The following is a 13093-nucleotide window of genomic DNA, read 5'->3' on the forward strand; positions in this document are numbered from 1 at the left end:
ACCAGTAGGTGGAGCTGCCACGTCAGGTGCTGCGGGCTCGTCACTGCGCCCCTGCATCCCCCTCCCCGGCCCCCCTCCGCATAACAAGCTGTTTTCTCGTATATGTTGGGTACCATAGAGTGACTGAGAACAGGAAGCGGAGGCAGAAGCAGAGAGGATTCTGGAAGGGTCTCTGTGTTTTCCACCGAGAATACAGAAATTACGATCAATTAATAAGGCTTTGTGGATGGAAATCTGGACTGTTTCAGGACGAGACATGTATTATATTATTTTTGGATGCTGGGCTTTGCAGTGATTTTTCATTCTCTTTCAATCAGGTAAGCTGGCAAAACATTTAATTTTATCCATAATAAATCATGGCAACATGATCTTTTCCACATTTTGGAATTGGATTGTTCCCTGTGGTTTGCTGTTAAGGTAGAGTCAAAGATGGAACGGGGAATTCAAAGCCATTTTGTACTGACTGATTGTGATGATGGTGTGATTTTTTTCTTTTTAACATCGTTAAATCTGATATCTGGTTTCTCACTCTTAATGTGATGTCTTAATGCAGTAGTCTTCCTCAAAAAATCAGATCATTTTATAATCAAGGTATGCAACATCAATTCCAAGCATTTTGTAGAAATGACCTTGTTTCCTAGGAAGAAAAATCTGGTGATATTCAGACTCAGGAAGAGCAGGTCTCATAAGATTCTGAGCATCTCAGATTCTGATGATTCAGGAATAAAATCTACGTTGTTTGCTACTGCTGTTTTCAATATATATGTGTGGTATTTGAAGAAATTCCCTTATTAGCTGAATTTTGTAAAAAGTATATAAGAAAATCTTTTCTTTCTGTGCCATTTTTTGCATGGTTGTGTGTAGGAGAGAATGGACTCACCAACTGTTAATTAACCAGAGGTCCACACCAAATATATAGTCCACATTTTATCTGTAACATTACTGTCAAGTTTAATATATGCTTCTTAATAGGACTGTTTGAAGAAATCAACACAAGAATTACTGTACTTCTTCATTTCACTGTCCATTCATCTATTGTCTCATTCATTGTTATCAGTAATAATTAAAGCTGTCAGTTTTTAAAGGTAGAAGGAAAATATCTGCTGAGGATCACTTTGATATGTGAATTTTTTTTCACTAGTGGTTCTGCAGACACACATAGACATTAGAGGTACATGTGTTATGTTAGTATTGATTTGGAAATTATTCCAAAAGAGAACAGTAGAAAAACAAAAAAAGCCAAAGAAGCCCATACAGCAGAATAAGGAGCCCACAGTTTATAAATCACCACCTCAATCCATATAAAAAAAAAAAAAAGCAGGATTGGGTCTCAGGTGATATTCACAGTAGCAAGCAAGGCCTGTACCTGAAGCAGTGATGTGAAAGAAAGAAGTTTTTAATTTGTATTCTTTATGGTGCCTGTGGTGTCCTTGTTTAACTCCAAGATAAATAATCAGTGATAATGATGCTTGTTTTAGAAACATATCATGTTTGTGCTTTCATAATTGACTTGTCAAGAGAACAGTTTCAGAAGGGACTTTTTAACTCAGTCTAATATTTCATATTTGCTCTCTCACACATCTCCATTTTGTTAAAGACAGCAATGCGAGCTGCTGCAGTAATTTGAAGCTCCATAGCACCTGTTAAATAGATACATTGTTTATTAGGCCTTGATATTTACAGAAATTATGCTTGTGTTGTCAGTTTACAATTTTTCCCTCTAATGAGCAGAAGTTAGGACCCTATACTGATTTTCAGAGCTGTGCCAATTAAGCTCAGTATTGCAAAATTCTGTATAGATAATACTAGATGCTAGCAAAGAAAGACAATTTCACGTTTTCAATGGAGAACATGAAACAATTCCCCTGTGCCCTCTAAGATTATCAGAGTCGTAGTTTGGTTATTATCAGGTAAGAATGAAGTGAAAGAAGAGAGCATAAAAAGTAGGGTGGGTTTAATCAATATGCTGGTGACACCTTTTGTGCTTTCACCTCTTTTTCTTTACAGATGGCATTAGATGAGTTAACTTGTACCTTATGAAGATTAGGCATGGAGAGAAATTTATTTGCCCTCAAAAGAGTAAGGATTTTAGAAGGAAAAAAGGATAGTGGGATGTAAGATGGAACTTTCTGACTGATGATATCCACTTCCTTCTGCTGCTCCTGTCTCAGCCCAATATAATTTGTTGTTTATATGCTATGTACTAATTACATTACTGGAGTCCCACAACTTTTGATGAATCAGTGAATAGCAGATACTAAAAAAGTTCTTTGTACAAGGCAAGCAAGTTGTGACCTTGTTCTCTAAAGTACAAATCTTGGCTCCTTTTGCCTATATGCTCTTCTTGCCATAAGGTGACAAAGGAAAAGAATTGCTTGAACTCTGCTTCAGTTAAATATAAGGAGAATAAATGCAAGTTTCTGATATTTGGTTCTTTATTTGTATATTTTCTGGATTCTGACAATGGTTATTGAAAGTGAGTTTCAGAAAGTGACATTTACTCTGTTCTTTATCACAAAATTCTATTTAGAAGTTAGAAATTTAACTTTCAAAATTCTAGATAGCTTTTTTTCCAGTCAGTGTAACTCTTCTGTTTTCTTTTTTTACCTTACAGTTGTTAATCAGTAATACATACTGTTGCCATTTGCAGGATATATTGGTTTTTTCATTCTCACTCAAATAAATAAATGGTATAAGGTATCATAGCAAAATTGATGCCTGCTAGTTCAGGCTGCTTACAGAACACATGTACATTCTCTGAGCTGCGGTGTCAATCAGTCCGTCAAAGCAAGTGCCAACCACCAGAAAAACCACCTGTAGCAAGAAGGCATTCTCTTAATTGGAAACCTGATATTATTCATTACATCTATTACTCCTGATTAAAAGCTGTGAAGCACCTTGCAATGGCATGTCTGATACTGACCAATAGGACTCCCATAGGACCTTGATACTGGAGCTGGTATCATACAACCTGTTCATCTGCTTTCATAAAAATTTTCTTTATGAACAGCTGAAATCTCTAGTATATTACTGTGATAGTGTTATTGCTTGACTTTCCTTGCCTTATGATGAGGTAAAGCAGAGGGAATAGGGATTAGAGCAACTCAGGCAGGGACTGTGATACTTGAAAATATAGAGTAGGAACAGTATATGCTCTTGAGTAACCATAATGTGTGTGTACTACCACTGTAATCCTAAACAGGAGTAAGCAAGTTAAATTCTAGGTGAACAAAAGTGACCTAAAATTTTTTTATTACCCAACCCCAAATTACTTCTTCCCAGTACAAACAAAGAAACAAACACACACAACAAACCAACTAACAACAGAAAAAACCCCCACAAAGATCCAAATCTCAAACAAAAAGTATCAGGTAATGCACCCCAAAACTGGGATTTTAAATTGTTACTAAACTTTAATGTGGTCTTGGTACCAGTCTTGGTAACCTCTTCTTACAAAAAATTACTGTTCACTTACTCTATCAACTAAGACAGATCACAGAATGTGTTTTACAGTGAAAAATACAACTAAAAAAAATTAATTAAAGAGCTTGAGCACTTATGAGGTGCTTTCACATGTAAAAGCTTAAGGAAAAGGTTATTTATGATCAGCTTAATTATTTGTCTAGTTATTAATTCTTTATTTATTCTTTTCTTTATTTTTATTCTTTATTGATATTTTTTTGACTGAGTCGTTTTACTTAGGGAAGTGTAATCATAGAGCCTACCACATGCACAGGTCCCTTCTTCAACCTTAGTAGCAGAAATGTTTTTCCTGCTACTTTTTTGGATCAACCTTCTGGATGTCATATACCCATATCAAATGGTCACATTTTGAATATGCATATTTTGAGTGTATGGTCCATATGCATGGGTCTGGCACATCCCAGATATATCAACTGCATACGAGCTGTACCTGCTCAGCAAAGCTGATGCTTCACTGAAGTTACTATCTGTGTGTAGCTCAGCTGAAGAGCACATACAGCTGACTCCCTGTCCGTGAGATGCATCAGGCTCATCTCATATTTCTTTACAGGATTTCCTGAATGAAATTAATGAGGCACACTGGTAAATCTGAGAGGATATCACAGAGTCCTGTAAAGAAAATGGCTGGGATGAGCATCAGCACTATTGGTTCTGTGATCCCCCTTACCATACCCATTATTACCACTTAACAGGAAGATCCTGCAATAAGTATACACTGCAGGCAATTTCCATTTATAGATTATTTATGCTTAAATTAGATGTTGCTTGTTTCATTTTAAGGGCCCCCTTTGCAATATGAGAGGGGATCAGTGTTTATGGTCTTTTAGCATAATTTATTTTAAGAACAATGTGAAGCAAGAAACTTCCTTTAGCTGCTTCACCATAAATTATTATGCATGATTATATAGGATTCTAGGAAGTTACAAGTTTGTGTTCAAATTCACTACAGAAATGCAGATGAAGAAGTAAATGAGGAAATTAATTGTTCTCAGGAAAAATAGCTCCTTTTATGTAGGGCAACATAGCACTATGTGGCCTGGCTACTTTATTAATTGAGAAAATGTCTGTAACCATTCCTCATAAATTATGTCCTTTCACTGCCTGGTAGTCCTGGAATAGAAGCAGAAACTGTTTGAGTCCATGTAGCCTGAATTTGGGCCCACATGTCCCAATTTCTTGCTTGCCTAGGTTTGCATATTCTGAAAACCCCTGCCCTTTCTTAGGCATTACTGTACTACCATTTAATGTTTGGACACACTGAGGAATTCCAAATTTGTGTTGGTTAAAAATATACTCATAGGAACCTAAATTTCTTGGTTCAATTTTAAATATGTCCAGATACAAAGTTTTCAGATGTTAAATGAATGTGCTTTCTTAACAAACAACCCTCATTGCCTTCTCAAAAGCCAGTCACAGAGGACAACTCTGGAACTGTACAAAGACTCTGATACAAGAATATTTTTATCCCTTTTTATTAATATTTGAAATATACATGTGGCAGTCTTGGAAACCTGAATGTGAATTTGTCTGTGTCCCACCTAAAAATGCAGGATTTTTTTTCCTCAGATGCAATTAACATGATGCCAACTTGATTTCCTTGAGCACAGAAATTTCTCCACCGTTATTACTATTAAGAACATTTACTTTTGAGTGTATATATGCTTACTTTTGAATGTATAGAGTGTATATATGCTTGTGCAGTGGTCAAACTGGTAGACTACAAAATTAGGATACTAAGTCATAGGAATGAAGAATCCCTATACATTTTAGCAAAGTTAACCTAACTCCACAGTGACACTCAGGGACAGACAGATAGAAAATTGTTCTTATTTCCAGCAGATATTTGAGTGTGTTTTCCATTGAAAAGCACTCTTTATAGAAAAAAAGTTCTCTAAATCTAAGTTGTGTGATGACTTTTACGTTACATAGAGGGCACTTTTTAATGATGAGTGAAGGTATACACCTAACTTGTACTCTTGCACCTTATCAAGGAGCAAAATAAATTCCACTCATCACAAACAGCTTTGAATCATTTTTAAAAATTTTGTTTATTCTAACTTAATAGCCCAGTAATCTTCAAAACTTGTTTATAGCAGATGAAAGCAAAAGTACTAGGCTTTAGAGTAAGAAAAGCAATCAGTAATGCTATTTTTATGTCTGAGTGGTATAAACTTGATGACAGAAATAAGTAGGCAATTTCAAAAGGGCCCAAGAGTCCAAGGTCAGATTGAACTGAAGGAGGGCAATCCTAATGTTTACTGTCATTTAGATGAAATGTCTAAAGAAAAGCCTGTCACTAATATTTAAAGCCGAAATGCTCGCATGAAGAAATCTGACCTGAGACAGAAGTTCTGACCAAAATCAATATAAATAAAATTCAACCTTCAAAGGAGAAGCCTTTCTTACCTGCTGAGTGAAGCTGTAACTGAGCATTAGAGGAGTCTTCCTGAAAGGATTTTGCTAACAGCAGTTTAAGTTACTTGCCATGTATTTCCTACATGTCAATTTGTTTTAGTTAGTGTTACAATAGGTAGAATACTGGAATTCTAGTAGCTGCTACAGCACTAGCTATCATTCCATAGCCGATATCACTTAAAGCTATAGGCATCTAATTAGTACAATACTTTGTTAATATACTGAAATTTCAATGTTATAAGAGATAACTTTCAAAGAGGTGGTAGAAGTTGTAAGTGATAGACTTTGCACTTTTGGATTTTTAACATGCAGGTAGAGACTAGATCTAAGTCATACTTCCATATTCCATTTGGAAAACATTCCAAACTTAAGGCTTGGTTACATTTTAATAGACAGTTCTATGATACCTGAATAAATGCCTTGGAGAAATCCATGTACATTTTTCATAAGCTGTGTTAAACCCTGGGTTATAAAGCACTCTATTTTCCTGTTGACTTTATGTGCATTTTCTTCCTTGTGTAGTAAAGATTACATTCAGCCAAGGACTGTGTGTAAGCCTCTCAAACAGAAGTTCCAATTTTTTCCATTTTGGTTTCCTAGACAACTGTCAAATTCTAAATACAGTCCATTAATCTGTTGTTATATGAAGTTTATTCTTTCATATTTTGTATTGACTAGTTTCTGGGGCATAGTTTCTGGGCATTTCCAGACTTAGAAAGTAAGGGTTTCAGCTGCATAGTTCTTAATGATTCAATTAATTTTCCAAGTTTAGTTTGTTTCTCTTTTTCTTAAGTTCATAAACAATGTTTTCTGTTGCAAATGCATTTTCATAAGTTTCCCTAGAAAAATTTAGAAGAGTACTACTTTACAAACAGAGCTTTCTATTTCTTTTACACAGCAAAGTCAATACTGTGATGTATTTAGATATTGCTCACTGATGTTTTATTGTAATTTCTTTAACACCTTTCCAGTGGATACTGTTGTATGTACCAGTGTTTCACTTGTCAGCACATTTAAATTTTGAATACACAAAATTTTAGGAATTAGTTGAATTTGGACAACTAATTTTGTGGGTAACTCTGTTTCTCGTTAATCTAGAACTGGGTTAACACTTTTATAATTGCTCAACACCAAATATTGATACAGCTGCCCATGATTAATTTCTTCTACCATGAGATTTCACTTAGGTGACAGCCATCACTGGCATATTGTCCTGTAATGGTCTTTATAAGAACATCTCTTTTTGAATAACCCCATTTCTTTCTTTCCCAGTTTATCATTACTTTGAAAGGAAGCTCAAGAGCATGAGGATAAAGTTTGAAACATTCTTTGAAGCAGTATCATGTCTCAGAATTTGAAACATATTCTAACCAGTTTTAGAATAAATGCTCATGCCATATATGCAGAAGACTTCAGGAAAGAGCCCTGCATGAAAGAATATGTGTAATCTGTCCATCAGGAACCACTTCTGACTAGGCCTGAGATTTTACCTATGATTCATTCTTAGGAGATGAATTAAGATAAGATACCCTAAATAAAAATATTTTGGTCGATGTGGTATCAGCCAAAATAATTTTCTATCATCACTTTCATCTACAGTAAAACTGTATAATTTGGACCCACCTATGAAAATTGTTGGTATTGGAGTGAGAACCAAAGATATTAGATCAAGAAAAAAACCCCAGAGGTTTGGGGGGTTCTTTATTTGTTTGGGTTTTGTTTGTTTGTTTGGCGTTTTTTGTTGAGGTTTTTGCTGTTGTTATTTCTTTTTTCTTTATTTAGTGTATTGCAAATATCTGCATTATACAGAAAAAATATTCAAAACTATATGAGATGAGATATTAGTTGAAATCCTGTAATGAAATTACACTGACATGGCCTAGGTCTATTATAAATTCAGGACAAAGGGCACACAATTCAGCCAACCTGCTTCGTTCAAGTTTTGCTGTGACTACCACTGATGCTATTATACTAGCATGATGCATTGAGGTGGAGACAAGGTTGGGGTTACATCTGAAAAAAGGTTCTCTGCCTTGTGCTTTAATTCAAAATACAGATATGTTGAAATTACTGGCACTTCTAGTGTTATTAATAATTCTCACTTTAAAAATTAATTCCTCAACATTTTGCGAACTAGCAAATATTTTACAACTGGAGAGGTTACACTCCTGTTTTTGAAAATAAATGTCATATGAATGTTTAGTATTGGTGATTGCTCTTTTATTAGGAACCTCTAAAATCCCTTTCATGTTATTTAAAAACTGGTGAGCAACAGCACTTATACATTTTGCTGTATCTGACCATGAGATCAGATTTCAGCCACTGCTGCTTGAGAGGCAGAATCCAGATGCACCCAATAGTCCAAGGGATGGGAAAGTCCCGTACGTACCCCCAGGGAAAGCTGCATTCAGTGTAAAATATGCATTGGTGGATAAGTATCAATGGTGGCAGAGTCATAATTCCCTGAGGTCACTACTGGAGATACAGCTTTCAGATGTCTTTGGTGGAAGCTCTCCAGTAGTGACTCACCACAGAAAAATGTGCTGAATCAGTGCCTTACTCAAAATGACAAGGGCATTGAAAGAATTTGCTCTTAGCCATCATTGGGATGAGTTTAGGTTACATTATTAAACAATGGAAGATCTAATTGTGGTACCACTTATTGTATATTTGGGAAAATGCAATTCTAGATTGATAGGAAATAGTACTAGGTGAATTCTAGGTTAGTTTTTGAAACATATTTTCTGTACTTGAAGTACTTGGAGATCCTCTATCTTTAAGAGTTAGAGAAGCAGTGGTCTAAGCTTTCACTTTTTGTTTTCCCACTTTTTGTGTTCTCTCTGACCTGATCTGTGTCTACTCAGATTTTCTTTATTTTATCTACAGAGTTTCTACAGTGGCTGTTCAATCTCACTGTATTTGGAGAAAAGTATTATTAAGGGCTGCTTTGGAAAGAGCAGAGACCTAAAAGAGAGGGATGTCTTCTTTTCTTCTCTAGGAGTAAAAGCAAAATAACGACACAGAAAAGTAAAAAAGGCCAGAAATATATCTAGATGAGATATCCAAATGAGAATAAATGTCTCAAAGACAGCTCATCTCAATCTCAATGGCTGAAGACTAATATGTGTAAGATGTAAGTAGACTACTTAAATTTAATGAAAATGGGATACTCAGATTATTAAAGACTGAGGAAGACATGGCCAACCTTTGGTCAGCGCTTGTAAGGATGCAAGTAATTTATTCTGAAGAACCTGAAGATACTGTGTTTTTTCTGCTATTATATTACTTGGCAGGGAAGAAAAATTTTGTTGCACAAAGAAAAACACTTGTAATCTCTAAGATAAATAACTTGAAGAAGTAGCCATGTTTTCATGCAAATATAGAGTTAATTAATTTCTATGCGTGCTTAAAGACAGTAAATCCATTGGGAGTAATGATACACTGTTGACTTCCCCAAATGACGGGTGAGAGCACTCCTGTTAGTCTGGGCACAGTTACCCCATCTACTAAAGACTTTACTAGTGATGCAGGAATTTCAACACGACCCATTTTTCCCTTTTAGTTAAAGCACACAGGTAAAAGATGAAGTGGGATCTTTGAAAAGCATATCACTTAAAGATTATTCTTAAATGTACTTTTGATCTGTATTAGGTTTTGTGAAATAACTAATTTTCAATCCTGTTTTTCTTACTTCTCGGTGCTCTTAGGTTAGAAAAATATGTCCATGTGAATATGTAGACTTATCTTTGTCTACTGCAATTAATTTTTGGAAAGCTTTGGACACAGGAACAAAGAATGAGAGAGCCTTGAAGGAACTGCAGTCCTGAAGAAGCTTCAGGTCCTAAGGAGAAGCCTTTCTTCCCAATTCCATTTTCTGCTAGAAATGCAGCCTTTTTCTTTTCACATTAGCAAAAGATGCAGATGTTAAATTCCGAGATTTGGCATTTCTTAGAAAAATAAAGGTAAGACTCTCTATTCTTCTCAGCCAGAAATAATGTTTCACTGCAAAAGATGGCCAGTTGATATACCGCTATGTATCTTCACTAAAATACCAGTGGATGAATGAAATGAACACCTTTATGAGGTCTAGCTGTAGAAGTTTGTGTTACATATATTGTAGCTATTTTTCATTGGAATGTAAGGATCTCTAATGTTGGAAAGTATTTGCAAAATGTTGATTAGAGTACAGTATTCCAATTAGGCTGGTGGGCTAAGAGACCCTTCTTCTTCCTCTTCAATTGCATATGGTTTTCATTTGTCTTCAGGTTTCTCCAATACTTCAAGTATTGACACATGATCTCTTTTCACACATTTTCAGAGGCAACTCACGGTGTTAAAGAAAATACAAGGCAGGCTTGCATTTAAAGAATTCCTAGAGGTTTTGGTCAATTTTTATAGATAAATGGGTCAGATGATTTATTTTGGGAGTTCTACAACTTGCAGCTAGGTATCTGAGGAATTCAAGTCCATTCCTTTACATAACCTATCAATTTTTGATTAGTAAGGACTAAGATAAGAAATAGGAACAAACAAATTCGAAAGCAAATGTTCGAGAGAGGTCGAAGGAAGGAAGGAAGGAAGGAGGGAGGTGACTGGAATGGCAATGGGCAGAAACAGACAAATAAATGGGGAGAAAGGCTATCCATAGCAATGTCTAGTGAGAGAGAGCAGTGTCCAATAATATTTTCCCAAGAAGTGGCTTCTGGATCTTTCAGACAGGTCTGAAATTGCTTTCCAGCCTCTAATCTAATCTAATCTAATCTAATCTAATCTAATCTAATCTAATGTTTTGAATGTTTTCCCATCTGCCTAGTCTTTCACCAATCAGACTGAACCTCATGTAACATATTCTATACAGATTTCCAAAGTCTTACAGTGTTTTCTTTTGCTGAGGTTGGGGTTCTAAGGTTTAGTTAATGTACTTTCACACCTAATTTCAAGTCATTACTGAGAATATGAAATAAAATTGCATGTAATACCCCTGAAGCACCTGAAGCATTTATTGCATTTACTATTCTTTGGCCGGGTTTTCAGCCAATGTGAACTACCAGTTCATATTCAGCCACTTATTCTAATTCACCCCATTCTAAATCATTTTAAGGCAAGTTTTTATTAAGGAATATAGTTTCTGTGACATACCCTTATTAATTGATTTCATATTCTCATAACAAGTATTTTTGTCTTCTGGGATTTATTAATTTTATTAATAAACACCTGGTGGTGATTTCATTATTTTTATTTTGAATAGTTATGTAACACTAATGCCTATAGGCTACTGAGGCTGACTGTGCAAATACAGACAAAAATACAAAATACAAATACAGTCATTGCTATAGATAAATTATAATCTAAAAAAGCTAACACAATGGATCAATGGTAAATGTTGAAAAAAAGAAAATCCTAGGTGTTAGTCAGGGAGGACATATAAACACAAATTCGCTTACTTTAAATTACTAGATTACAGTTTAAATAATAGGCAGGTTCTGACCAGGTGCTAAGTTCTGGAGGCTGTTTTCACCTTTGAGGAAATCTTTCCTTTCCTTGAAATACCTATTTTTATGAAATCAACTTTCATATATTCCTTGCCTTAGGACCCACAGATAATTTTAACTGAACGTCTCTTTACATATTTCAAAGAAATCTGCATTGCATTGCATTTACTACTGTGAACTACAGCAGTGACATTTTGGGTCTCTTTTTTTCTTTTTGGAATTCTGTTTCTTACTCAAATATTTTTAAATCAGTAAAAAATAGGGTAAATATGCCAGGATACATGGTGAATTATGTTAAATGTCAGTTATGAAAATATAATGATCTATAACTTAAAAAAAATTTCAGACCACATTTTTCTTCCTGAAATTATTCTCTGTGCACAAAAGCCATGAGAAATGTCAATGAAAATATTTAATTTTAGTTCTTCACAAGAAACTTGTACTTACCTATCCTTTTCTTTCTAGAACAAACTGAAGGCAGCATTTCCTGATTTGGAGTTTGATCAGAGCACAGTAACTTAAATGTAATTTATCTTCACTTCCAGAAAACCAATACCTGAATTTTGCAAAGCAACTTCCCAAACACTAAGAGAGGGAGCTAAGGTGACTCATTTCTTTAAACTGTCCCAGCATACACTCTCTTGTATCTCTTTCCTCCTCAGGACAGTAAGAGCTTGAGTTGAGGTATTTTCTGATGACATCAGCACACAAGAGCCACACTTTTTATTTCTAAACTGCAGAAAGTAATCTCTAGCTGATGTTGAGGTGGTGCCACTAGCCCTGCTGTTTCTATCTGTCCTACCGTGGGAGACCCACCTTTTTGATTTGGACAAACAGCTTTACTTCCATTGAGACAGCTGGTCTTATTAACAGTAGTGATTTAGAGGAAAGTTTTTAATGCAGGCTTTAGCATCTGAGAGATTGTTGCAGGGCTTGGCACAGGGGAAGATATTAGTTCCAAATTACAGCTTCTCAAATAAAAGATTAGCATAAGAAAATTAGGATAGCTGGTCATTTTACAGATTCCATTTGCTATCCTTGCTCTTACTCCAACCCAAATCAACTGTTTCAGTTTTAATGGAATAAAAATCTCAGTAGTCAGCTTTTTCAAGGTTTTAGCAGACAGTAATTTAAAGGGAAAAAAAACCAGGAAGGTTTGCCATTTCTCCACCTTGAAAATTTTGAAGGGGGTGTGTGCAGTTTCATGCAAAATGCAGATAACCTGTTAGATAACCTGAGGATTTTAATAAACAATTATAGTATCTGCCTGGTACCTACACTGGTACTTTCACTTTTACTATTTGCTCTATTTAAGATATCATAAAAATAGATAACTTTAGGCCAGTTCTTCTGGCTTTTTCAGAGACACAGAAAAATTAATTTGACATTGTTAGCACAGATATTTTACTTACTTTCTGACTCATCTTATGTAAATGGTGAGAAGATTATTATATTAAAAATAAAATTTAAAAAGTTATCCATGGACATAATATAACTAGCTGAAATATGTATAAAATTTAAAAAATATGGATACTGTTTATTGCTAAATCTTATTATTAAAGGAAGGGACTGAAGGAAAACTGGAGAAGGACTTACAGAATGCAATGCTTAATTACAACTAAATGGCAAAAGCATGTCTTTAATAAATGGGAACCTCATTTTTCTAATGAAATGTATTTAATTATAGAGAATTATATATGTGA

General features: G+C 35.0%; 1 protein-coding gene across 5 annotated transcripts in view; it reads left to right on the forward strand.

Moving 5' to 3' along the window:
* The first annotated feature begins 55 nt into the window (after window positions 1-55).
* The window catches only part of LOC103616597 (sodium channel protein type 2 subunit alpha), a 70513-nt gene continuing 57475 nt past the window's right edge, over window positions 56-13093 (forward strand). For 2 of the 5 annotated variants that reach the window (XM_017735773.1, XM_017735771.1), the window contains exons 1-3: window positions 56-317; window positions 8785-9031; window positions 9606-9860. The gene's annotated coding sequence lies outside the window, so the exon portion shown is untranslated. The remainder of the gene's footprint in view (window positions 318-8784; window positions 9032-9605; window positions 9861-13093) is intronic. The other 3 variants (XM_008634804.2, XM_008634808.2, XM_017735772.1) reach the window with 2 other exon arrangements.

Source organism: Corvus brachyrhynchos, unplaced genomic scaffold (genome assembly GCF_000691975.1).
Source record: "Corvus brachyrhynchos isolate BGI_N302 unplaced genomic scaffold, ASM69197v1 scaffold255, whole genome shotgun sequence".
In the NCBI taxonomy this organism is placed as follows: Eukaryota; Metazoa; Chordata; class Aves; order Passeriformes; family Corvidae; genus Corvus; species Corvus brachyrhynchos.